Source organism: Lycorma delicatula, chromosome 2 (assembly GCF_047948215.1).
Source record: "Lycorma delicatula isolate Av1 chromosome 2, ASM4794821v1, whole genome shotgun sequence".
Lineage (NCBI taxonomy): Eukaryota > Metazoa > Arthropoda > Insecta > Hemiptera > Fulgoridae > Lycorma > Lycorma delicatula.
In genome coordinates this window covers 221,314,187-221,326,946 of record NC_134456.1, presented here as the reverse complement: position 1 = coordinate 221,326,946, position 12,760 = coordinate 221,314,187, and the positions used below count along the sequence as shown (strand labels likewise).

General features: G+C 29.1%; 1 long non-coding RNA gene across 3 annotated transcripts in view; it reads right to left on the bottom strand.

Moving 5' to 3' along the window:
- Positions 1-4,440: 4,440 nt before the first annotated feature.
- The window catches only part of LOC142319671 (uncharacterized), a 31,452-nt gene continuing 23,132 nt past the window's right edge, over positions 4,441-12,760 (bottom strand). For all 3 annotated transcript variants that reach the window (XR_012755249.1, XR_012755247.1, XR_012755248.1), the window contains 2 exons: positions 6,892-7,016; positions 4,441-4,564 (listed from right to left, as the gene is read on the bottom strand). This is a non-coding gene — a long non-coding RNA (uncharacterized LOC142319671). The remainder of the gene's footprint in view (positions 4,565-6,891; positions 7,017-12,760) is intronic.

The following is a 12,760-nucleotide window of genomic DNA, read 5'->3' as shown; positions in this document are numbered from 1 at the left end:
AGTTTTTAAAATAAAATTTAATTTAACCCTATATTATTTTGTGAACATATTTTTATAACTGCCGTGGAAAACCAGGAAATAATTTGTTTACAGGTGAAGATATATAAATTTTTATCCTTCATCTTCACCAGTAAACAAATTATCAAAAAAGAATTCAATTTAATTATAAAATTTAATCTTTAAAGATTTGCAAATAGATTTTGACAAAATTTCCTGATCAAAACCGCGCTAAAGAATGGGGAATCCAAGTATAATTACAACTTTTGGTTGATTTATTAAGAAGTATGTATATAAAGATATTTAAGAATTAAAAACCAGAGAGGAATTACTAGAAAAGGAATAAATTCAATCAAGTAGTTTAACAGGTACGACGCTTCAACAATATTATACTATATGTTGTCTGTCATTGTAAAAAAAGAAACTACTATTAGTAATACTGATCTGTAAAGCGGATCGTTTCTAAACTTCTGTTTGCAAATCAAAAAATTATAATTTAAAAAACAAAGGATGAATAATCTTCGCATAAATTAAGTGGATCTGAGAAGGTATACACATGAAGATATCAGAAGAAAAAACCAAAGTTACTCATCTTATAGAACTAATAACTATAATGTTATTATAGTTAGAATGCACAATTAATTCATAACTAGTTTTTTTTGTGATAATACCATTTTAATAAATACATGATATTGCAGTATACGAGAAAGAATCTTATATTCGTTTAATTTATAACAGAGCTATTGCACATACGTGTGTATGTATGCATTGTATTTCATTATTTTAATGAAAATATAGCTTGCAATATGATAGAGTGTGGGGCGAGGTATTTTTATTTATAAAATACTACTAGTATAGCGGCGACAGTGTGATGTTACATCTCATTTTTTTACAGGTATGCCTGCAACTGCTCAGTCTTCAGATCAAAGACCGATCATTTTGATTGAAGAAAAACAGGTAAACTACAACCGCACCTACAGTTTTTCTAATTTACCATTACATATTTATTTAAAGTATAATAATTTTAAAGTTGTATTTAGGTTATCCAATTTAAAGAAGTTACTTATAAATTTTAAGTAGCACCTTTACAATGTCATACAAATTATAAAAATTGAAGTTTAATGTTAATAAATCAGTTGTCTACAATAATGAAGCATAAGTAATGCTGGTAAGATGCGTACTAAACTTAAAGAGTTTTTTCAGATAAAAATCTGTATTCAGTAAAAAAAAAAAAAAACATTAGCAGAGTTTGATACAGTAGTAGTAGTAGTTGTTCATAAAGTAGTTGTAACAGAATCAGGGAATACTGCTGCGGTTATTGAAAATGCAGCCACAAGCACAGCCATTGAACCTAATGATTCTGATATAATATAAATGCATTACGATCATTAGTTGTGCATAAACAAACAAATGAGAAAAATAAAAATTATAAATACGGCTTCTTTTATTCATATCCTTGACAATCTAAACTTAAATATAATAAAAAAATCCCTTTCAGCACGCCGGAAGACTGAGGTAGTTTAACTAGTGCAAAGTAGGGGATAAAAAAATTTCTACCCTAAAGTTACAACAATGATTGCATCTTCTTACAATTCCAGCAACATCCCCTTCATTTTGGCCATCCCTTACCATAAGGGTTGGTCATATCAAAAATTGCTTAAAAGATTTTATGTAACGTTTAGAGGAATAACGACAACTTTAAACAGATTCGATACTGTGCCTTTTAAGGGAGATGATTTTTTGGTCTTTGAAACCCCCATTTTTTCCATCCCCTGGGCCGATGGTCAGGAATATCAAAAAACTTTAGATAAGTTTTAGGCCCTTATCCAAAGAATAGTAGGAACTTTAATGAATTTGATATTTTACTTAATAAGAAAGTTATAGCGATATTGGTTTTTTTTCCGAGAAAGCCCCGCCCATTTTCACCTTCATCTGATTTAGCCCATGTTCACAAAAAGTGAAATACATAGATATAGATATGCTAAAGGCAAAAATATAAACCAACAGAATTCAATAATGCTTCTTACCTTATGATTATTGTTTTTTTGTAATAGTGCTTTCAAGGATTTCCCTCATCTTCTGTTATAAAATTAAAAAAAAATTGTTATGCAACTAGCTACACATATGGTACTGTACTCAATTTTTTTTAAATTTTATAATATTTAATATGACAACATATTTTTACACGTTTACAATTTTATTCTGAATTTAATGTGCGATTGTTTAAAAGAAAAAGTTTAACTGATGATGAGGGGAACCCTTGAAAGCGCTAATATGAAAAAAACAGTAAGCATAAGGTAAGAAGCATTATTGAATTCTGTACTGTTGGTGGTAAACGTTTTTTATACTATTGTCTTTGGTGTAATTAGTACAGGAGAAAATATGGACAAATACAATAACAAAACAATTGGTTTTGCTAATATATATATATATATATACACACACATTTTTTGAACTTTTACCATTACAATAGGTAGCTTTCTTATGAAATATACCTAAAAATAAGTTTTTCAGATAATAAAACTTTTTCCAACTACTTGTCCCGTTTAAACAATATTAGACTATTTTTTAATAGTGTTGTATTCTACATGAATAGTAGACCTTGATCGTTTTGTATTGAACTTAACTGAACTCTTAAACAAAATTTAATTAATAAAGTGAAAATTGAATTTAAAAAAATTGTTTAATTCAATGTTTTTCACTCACTGAAAAAAAATAAAAAAATTATAACTTTTTTAAACCGATATAAACAGACAACCCCTTGTGTCTTTCTGCATAATTTACAGCCAAAAACACCTGGTAAGAATCTTTATTGGTTACTGAGAAAACTAAAAATGTACATTACACATAACGCAAGTTGCATACATTACATGTACGCAAACTAACCGTATTTTTAGATTTAAAGGTAAAAGTTATTTCAAGTGTAAACTCTGTCTTTATAAACCTTTACAAAACCCCTTTACAGAGTTTACACTTGAAATAAACAAAGAAAAATTTCTCTCAATAAAAGTGAAATTTCCCGACTCTACAAAGAAATATTTTTGAACTAAAAAAGTTGCAAAAAACAAAATAATTACAAAAAAAATTGACAAATGCTTCCAATGAAAACATTTCTTCAAAAAATTTTCTAGTCAACACATTTTGTAAGAAATAGGATAATAAACAAAATGACAAAAAAGTAATTAATTTACTCCACCATATAGAAACTAAACTTAAGAGTAATTAAAAATGGAGTTTACTATTGAGATGTAGTAGATGCGACTCCACTCTATACAGTTAGCAATTTATGTAGCCGCTTAAATAAAATTATGATTTACCGCAATATTTTAACAAAACCTTCCAAACCGCTGAAACTTAACGTAACAATGGAAATTAAGAAAACAAAGACATTCATTAGCAGAAATCAGCTAAAATAAAAAATAAGATCATACAACCGATTAAAAATCTATAACAATTGATAACACGAAAAGTGAGAATACAAACTGAAAATCTAGAAATATTTGAAATAACACAAGGTGTAAGGCAAGGATGCACACTTATTTATAATGTGCTTTATAATTCTTTAAGACGTTCAATTATTACAATCTTGATGCGTTTTATATTCAAATTAAATTCAGCCTCAACTATAAGTGTACATTTGTAATTTAAACATTTTCAACGGCTGTCATCAGACAACATATTTTTTCAAGTTTTTACATTTTTGTAAAAGTGTAATAATTTTTAATTGTTTGTTTACAATTCAATTATTTAGTACATCAAACACCATTAATAATTGCAATCTGAACGATTCAAGGAAGGTGTGCTAACAGTTTTTGGTCCTCCAAACCTGATACTAAATGTAAAACCTAATAAGACTAATAGGAGATTGTGTTAATTTTTGTACATGCGAGCATTAGACAATAGCTATGTAATTGGATGTCAGACTCAACGTTGTCGAGTGTCAGCAGTTTAGTTAATGTCGCATAACATCCATATCAACATATCAAAAATTATACACCTCAATAAAGATCAGTGTTCAACTGTATACCTGCAGGGTTCTCCTTGACACTGATACAGTGTCTAATTAAAAAACACTGAGGATAGAATGTACAAAAAAAACTCTGCATGATGTTTTGAAAGCAAATTAAAATACTTTAAAAAAAGATAAATTTCTAGTGCGAGGTGCAGAAAATGAACTCAAATGTATACCGCATAAAATGGTCAAATATATAAAATCCTTTAATTTAAAACTGTGGCATGAGACTAATAAAAAAAAAATTTGGAATTTTTGGAAGAAACTTCTACTTATATAATAAAGAAAGAATAAAATTATATATTAATATTAACATCATGTTTCGATATTTTATTTCTTCTGTACTTTAGAATCCTTATTATAACTACTGAATCAAGTTTCCAAACAACAAAAGTATATTAAATGTAAAACACACCATAAATTATTTTATGTAATCAAATTGTTTTAATTGGAATATACATTTTTTTACATAAATTTTATGTTTTTTTTTTTAAATTTGAGATTCAATTGTCATATTTAGCTTCAGAAAATTTGCTGTCATATGCTTCTTCAGTACTGAAATTAAAAAAAAAAAAAAATTAAATTAAAATAATTAAATTATTTTTCATTTAAAATTTTTATAAGAATATACAAAATAATGAACTGAATACAGATGACTGCACAGCATCGAACATATTAATTTTTGTGTATTCCTAGTTATTAATAACTGTCTTGTTGTTTAAATCATAACAATTCTTGCCGTTGCATTGATTAATTAATTAATTAAAAGGGACACTACCATGTCAGTCACAAAATATTTCAGTACCTGTTTTCCTTAAAAGGAGCTGTGATAGTAGCTAGCTACACTGTGATTGAAATTCTTTATAGAATTTACTACAAAACAATCACAAACCCTAACCCATCATATTACGATATTATTAATATTCAATATATCATATATTACATCATATTCAATAAAAAAAAATCAATAATAGTGTTTGTTATCTTGGCATCCCAACCCTGTAGAGGGAAGACACCAAAAACCTTGTGACGTTACCAGTCGCCACACCAAACCCTCCGTTCCTAGCCCTGAGGGGCTTTACTGGATGTCGTCTTTTTAGACCCTCTGATTACATCATCTCACCGTAATCAGCCAGGCCTCAGTCAGGATGCCACCGATGTAAAAGCCCCAAATCGAATCAAACAATACCAATATAACCGTGGCACGATGCCAATATGCCTACCTCCAACCAATCCATGCCTAGGCCGGAACCCTAGCCACCCGGGATCCTGCTGTGATCAAATACCTCGACTAAACTCCATCTGCAGACCTACAAAACTAACCGTCTGTTGACTATGGTGTCTGAATGTGTGTGAGGATGTATTCCCCTTCCAAAAGTAATACACACCAACTGTATCAAGAAGGGTGGGTAAGCCAGGGGTGGTTTAATCTGTAGTGTGCAGGAACACATACGCATTTAATATCTTGCAAAACCTCAGGTGCTCGTAAATTGGGGTTCTCTTTCACCACTAAAAAAAAACCATACTGAAAAAAAAACTAAGAAAATGGCTCAAAGAAAACTCAGCTACTACAGAACACTCCTCGCGGATCATCCAGTTAATATGGAGATCCAGAAAGGAATGTATTCTCTCAAGTTCCCTAATAGCTCGTGAATGTTCAACCTCGTATTGAGACAAACATACTGGAAGTGCTCCACTGTATCATCAGTCCCAAAATCCAGGCATTGACTCGAATCCACCAAATGAAACCTAGCCAAACTATCCCGAAAGGCACAATGCCCAGAGAGAAATCTTGTGATATACTGATTGGGGGGAAACCCATCTAATCGCACCTACAACAGACACTATAGGAAATATACCATTCGTGTAGCAACCTGTGTGGGATTCGTCCCATCTGACCTGCCAAGACACAAGACCTCAGGTCTTCCATCTCCTACTTTTATTCTGATGTCAATGGGTTATTTACCTTGGAAATGCAGTGTTCCTTACGCTCATTAGCCAAGATATCTTGGTTTGACTCCGGCTATAACAGCCTGCAACAGCCAGAAAGAGGAGTCGCTGGGCCCATAGCAAAATGTCTGCATAATACCTAAAAGCCAAGCGGTGAGCACAAACAGGTGCAGCATATAGGACTTTGCCTCACCGACACCACACCTTTGTAAAGGATACACACAGTATGGTAATTCAACCCCCAATCGGGATGAATGACTTGATTCTATAAAAAGCATAGGCATTTTTTGTTACATACTGTAACATTCCTTGAACCGAAAATTCTTATCAAGGATCACACCCAGGTACTTTTGAGTCTTAACATACTGAACTGGGGAGACGAGTCATCTCAACCCTGTTATCTGAGAGAACAACACCAGTAGTAACCAAAAATGATCAAAAATGGTACTGTTTAGAAATACATTACTATAATTGCACTATTTATAAAATGCTGCCTGGTTTGTTTTAAATTTATAGTAATATTCATTTCTATTGCCACTTGACAAAAAACGCATATTGAAATTACAAATAACATTGTTTTTTCTTTAATTATGTTTTATGCTTGTCAGTGAAATAATTTCATACTTGTTTCTAGTCTTTCCTTGTGCATAACAGATAAAATTACATACCATATTCTGGTTTTCTAATCCTGAAGAGATTTGTATTATTTATGCCCTCTTTTTTTAAATTGATAGATTTGTGTGTGAATTTATAATAATCGATCTAACAAGAGAATAGATAAGTATGAAAGCAAAGAATAGGTATTATTATTAGTACTTTTGTAAATAATAAATTATCATGAGAAAAAGTTGATTACTAATGAAATTTTGTTGATACCGCAAAAAATTATAATGTTCTATCTTGTTATAAAAACAAAATGCAATTTCACTAACCTGATTTTTTTTTCAAATGAAACACTTCATTTTTCACCTCTGAATTTAAATTTTGTTTCACTAAGGAGAATAATAAATAAAGTTTCTTACACCCAAGTTGCTTAAATATTGATACATTTTTATGCCTGTAAACACAAAGAAAAGTTAAATTAGAATGATTGGATATTAAAAATAAAATAACCTTAAATGCTAAATATATTTATCTATTTTAATCAAGCAAATTAATCCCAATGCTGATGTTATTTAACAAAAAATTAAATATGTTGATACAAAATCATATGATTTTATATCAGTAACTTAAGTTTTAAGTTACATTTTATAACAGAATTGAAATCACTTTAAATAAATTTACTTTTAACATCTTTTTAAGAACTGATTTACTTTACATCCAATAAGAAAATGTCCTGGTGAACCTGGTGTCCTAGAGAGCCAGTGGTCTCTATGATCAGTGGAAATAGCAAAAGTAGGGCGAGAATTAAGACAAACCTAAATCTGTATCAACACTGTATAAAATTTCTCTCCATGTTGAAAATTGTTTTTCCTATTACACTACGTATGATATTTGACACTTGACTGCACTTTCCCACAAACCACTAAAATGAGGAGATGGAGGAGGAATAAATGACCAACTAATTCCTGGTGATGTAGAAAAGATTTGAATATTTTGTTTTAAATTTGTCTTGATCTTACAACATAATGAAAGTTAGCAGAGTTATTAGAAAATATATTAGGTATACCTCTTATGTGAAATGAATCTTTTGAAGGTGGAAAAAAATGATTGTAAAGTCAAATCAGAAACTAACTCTTAAATGAATAGCCTTAGTGGCTGCTAAACATATAAAAAGCGGTATGCAAGCCTTATTCAATGTTTTAGATCTTTGCCTACCATGACGAATTATAATTGGGCCACTATAATCTAATGTACAAGAGAATTTTCAGGAAGGAATCACTCTACCAGGCGTTAATTGACAAAGCTGTTGGAATTGAGTTTTGCATCACATCTAAAGCAAATTAAACACATGAAAGATTGACGAAATGATTCTTTTAGCATTATAATCCAGTATCTCTGTCGCAACGAATGATACACTACAGTGTAAGAGTTGACAAGTGTTCAGAGTTGAACACTTAAGTGTTCAAGTGTTGACAATTTCAGAATTTTCACTCAGATGTTAACGATAGGATGTTTAACGTGATTGTAGGAGAGAACGTTAAAGTCTGCCTCATACACAGATTAGACCTAAATCATCCAAAAATGGATCTAGTGAACTAAGCTTTGTTTATCAATGACCTGGTTCGTTATCTCATTGAAATACATGGACTGTGATTGATAACTCCTTAGTAGTTAAAAGTACTAAAATTACATTCTCAGACAGTTTAGAATTAATATGGTGAATGAATCAATCAGAAACTAAATGTTCGTAACAAAGTATGTAAAGATGAAAATCTTTGTGTTCAATCATATAAGATGAGATATACATGAAGTTAATATAGTTTTTACGCCTTTCTAATAAGCATTCAGGATTTAAATTATCATCATTAAACGTAATATTACAATCTGAATAATAATCCTAATAATCATATTATAAAATATATGAGGAATAATAATAACAATAAAAATGATAGATTTGATTTAAGGGGAATGTATATAATGAAATGTAATAAGATTTTTTGGTAAAACTAACAATCTTTTTAAAAATAATTATGGAATGATAAATGCTTAGAGAAACAGAAAGAGAGGTTGTTATTTGGGTTGTACAATACATACATTAAGAAAAACATATAAAACAAGAGAAAGTAAGATCAATTACAAAAGGACACGATATGAGGGAATGTGATGGGAAAAACAAGCTGAGAAAATTAGGGAATTACTAGTATGGAAAAGTTGGAAAAAGAGAATCTGTAGAAGCAAATAATTTGAAGTGATCAAAGAAAATGATAAGACTGTAGGAATAATGGTGGCAAGAATACGAGCAAAAAAAAAACTCTGGAGATGATGGATAATTAAGATGCACAGGATGTATGCAAGAAATGTGAAGTGGTGAGTAACAAGGAGGAATGGAAGCAGGAGACATTAAAATGGGGAGATATGTAATTCAACACCTAATCCATGACCTGGAATAAAGGATTAACATGAAGAAGAAAGTGCATAGTAAAATATTAGTAGCTATTTAATAACACTAATAAATATATGTAGCTTTTTTTTAAATTAAAACAAGTTAAAAAAGTAAGACATAAAAAGTTGTTTTCTATAATCAAAACAACTTCCCAATTAATTGGAAAATCATTTAAACAAAAAAAAAAAAAAATCATTTAGAAAAGTAAATTCCATTAGTCTTCTAAAATATCTTTATGATTAGAGAATTGATAAAATTAAAAATTAAGAGAATTTAAGGAAATTTCAAGAAACAAGCTAACAATATATTTGCGTAAACAGTATATCACAATTCTTGTTTAAATTGATTTCTAACATCATTCATGGAATTACAATGTGTCTTATATTTTCATTATTTTCTTTTTCCTTAAAGTAAAATTATTACAGAATAATAATAGTTTTTATTAAAATAATTCATATCCCCATTATAAAGGTATGATAAAGGAATAAAGAACCTAAAGTTGAAGAGAAAGCATTGAATCCAATTTTAAAATGAAGTGAAGAAAGAAATCAGATACACTAGAATGAAAAAAATATTGGGAAGAAAGAAAAACGAAACATCAGAAAAATAAACTGTTAATTGCAAGCTTATGCGTAGTCAAAAGAGACTAGAATGCATTAAAAACACTTCATTGCAATTAAGGGGCAAAGGTTACAAAAAATGGTTCTGGCATTGTAAAAAATGAATGAAATGTGGAGGTTTGAAAGTTGATCATAATCATATTTCTAAAATTTCCTAACCAAACAACCAACAAGTTGAGAAAATTATTTTGATATTTTCATAATGTTTCAACATGTTTATTAATGTCTATCATTTTGGAGGTCTTACTTTTGTGGCAATCAGTAGTAGCACATGTTCCACATGGTGAGTTATAGGAGGCAAGTAGAGGCAGCTTGTAGGGAGGACCGGACTTTAGATTTTACATACACTATAGTTTTTAATACAGAAGTTTTATATTTTTCGGTTCTTTCTTAATTACTGATGTAGAAATTTTCAAATATTTAGTTAAGAATATATATATATATATATATATATATATATAGGAAATTATCTTTTTAAGGTAAGAAAATATACATATATGAAATTATATTTTTAAATTAAGAACAATTGATGGAAATTATTATTATAGTTGATATAATGTAATCTTTTTGTATTGCTTCAAGAAAATTGATTGAATCATTGTACCTGATGTTTAGATATAACTAAATATACATAAAGAATTGCATATACACACTTATATGCTCAATTAAACATCCACTAACATTTTTGCAGGTTTTATATATCAATTTTGAGCTGGTTTTAAATATGGCAGTCTGTATGTATATATATTAATTATATCCAATAACATACAGTGCCAGAATTAAATAATATACTTCATAAGTACCATATTTAAATATGAAATATATATTTCTAATAAATTACAAATATATTAACATTTTAAAATAAGTATTAAATTGGTACTTTATTTATTTCCAAAATAAATTTTTGTTTAAATTTGTCAAAATCTTTATTAATTCAATATTCATTCCTTAGTAGATTGAAATTCATGACTGAAAAATTTAGAAAAATATAAACTTAATAGTCTTGATCGTGATTCCTAGACTTTATTAACAGTTCAGGAAAAAGAAACACAATGCATTTAAAAATTAACTACACGAACAAGGTGAAATAGACCATATCTATAAAAGTTGAGATAATGAAAAAATAAAAAAAGATATAACTGTGTTGCATTAACATTTAAAATAATATTTTGTTAATTTCTTTTTATTTTTTCAAATTGTCACTTGGTCCTTTAATTATAAAATATCAGATTAGTAAATATTCTCTAATTTGAATTACAATAAAAAATTAACAATTCACAAAAATAGCAATTCATACATATGAATATAACATTTTGTGGTAGAGTATCAGTAATCTGAATGATAAATATCTAAATATGATAAAAAAGTGTGACCTGATTTGAAAATAAACTTTAAAGAAAACCTTAAAAACTTTTAATTTTTATTAATGATAACAGTGAAATTACTTTTTTTAATCCTCAATAATCACACATACTTCCAATTTGAGTAAAAAATAACACTTAATTACACATAGTCAGAAACTGTGTGTTTTTTATGGCATAAAACATTCTCTGAAAGATGAGAGAAGATTGAAAATGAGTGCCATCATCAAGAAGGTGTCTGATAAACGAGAACATTGTTGCAATTTGTTACCATTTGATGACTGACAATTGCTTCATCACTGATGAAATTGCTGCTTAACTTGAGATCATTATGGCAGTATGCAAAAAAATCATTCATGATGAGCTTGGGTACAGCTAAGTGTCAACTTGTTGGGTTCTGCTCCTTCTCTCAAGGAACCAAAGAAATGATGCTTGTCTCTTGACATCTGCCAATGACTACTGAATTAATATGAGATCAAGGAGAACCTTTTTCTAACCATTTATTTATAACCATTTTCGTAACAGTAAAATTCAGATTATGACAATCAGGGAGCAGCTAGTTTTACAGATGCTCAACATAGTCGACTAAGATAAATATGGAAAGCCGTTGCTGAACAAAATATTCCAAATGAACAGGATGTCAAGAAGCATATGTTAGAAGCCATTTCAGTAAGAAATCAACAAAATTGGAAAATTTAATGATGATATGCGCATTGGTATGTAGATACTGCAAATGTTTGGGGATGAACTATAGCACAAATGTAAAACTTATATCTACAATGTGTAATAATGAATTAAAAAGTTTATGTGCTTACCGTACTTTACTAAACATCACTGACAGTGAAATCAGATTTTGGAATAAAAGGACTAGTGCTAATTTTGTACTATAATTTTATTATTTTTGATTACTTAGAAAACTTATATGTACATTAACATTAACAATGAATTTAATTTAATTAGAAGATATTAATTGGGAGAGTAATGCCAATGATACTGACAACACATAAATGATATGTGCATCATTATGAGGCGAGGAGTAGCACTAGTGCACTCACTTTTTTTTATTTGAGGTTAGTATTAAATTTTAACTATATATACATATAAAAACATGCTTTAAAAATTAAAAACAGTTATAATTTGTTATGGTCTGACAGACAGGTTTTCCCTTGTGCACTGTGGCACCAGAACTACTTCCTATACACTAGGCCAGCCAACATATTAAAAAATATAGGTAATATTTGATATGTTCTTAAAATTAATGTGAACCATTTGTTTTCATAATTATTTTAGTTTATCATCAAATATTTTCTGAAAAAGTATTTGTATCTCATAAGATCCACTGTGTAGTACATACTTGAATTTTAGTTGAGGTTATGTTTGATCGCTTACAAAACTGTATGCATTTATATTTACATTTACAGCATGTTTTCTGCTGTCATTCTGAAATTTATTCATAATCTTTGCTTTTTGAATTTTATAAATTTCATTAATTATATTTCTTGAACAGCTTTGTTATAAAATATTAAATTTCTACCAGATGACATTACTGCCATGGTAAACATACCTTTGGCAATATCATTAAATAGTGATGATGAACTGGAAACTGTTTTCTAAAACAGTTTATGCCTGCAAAGCCACATAGATGGGGATACAAAATATTCATTCTTGCTGGAATAAGGGGCTTTGCAAACAAAGTAGAATGAGACTTAGGACCAAGTGCAAATATAATTGTAAGATTCTCGAATGATTTCGAGAACTATCACTATAAGCTATA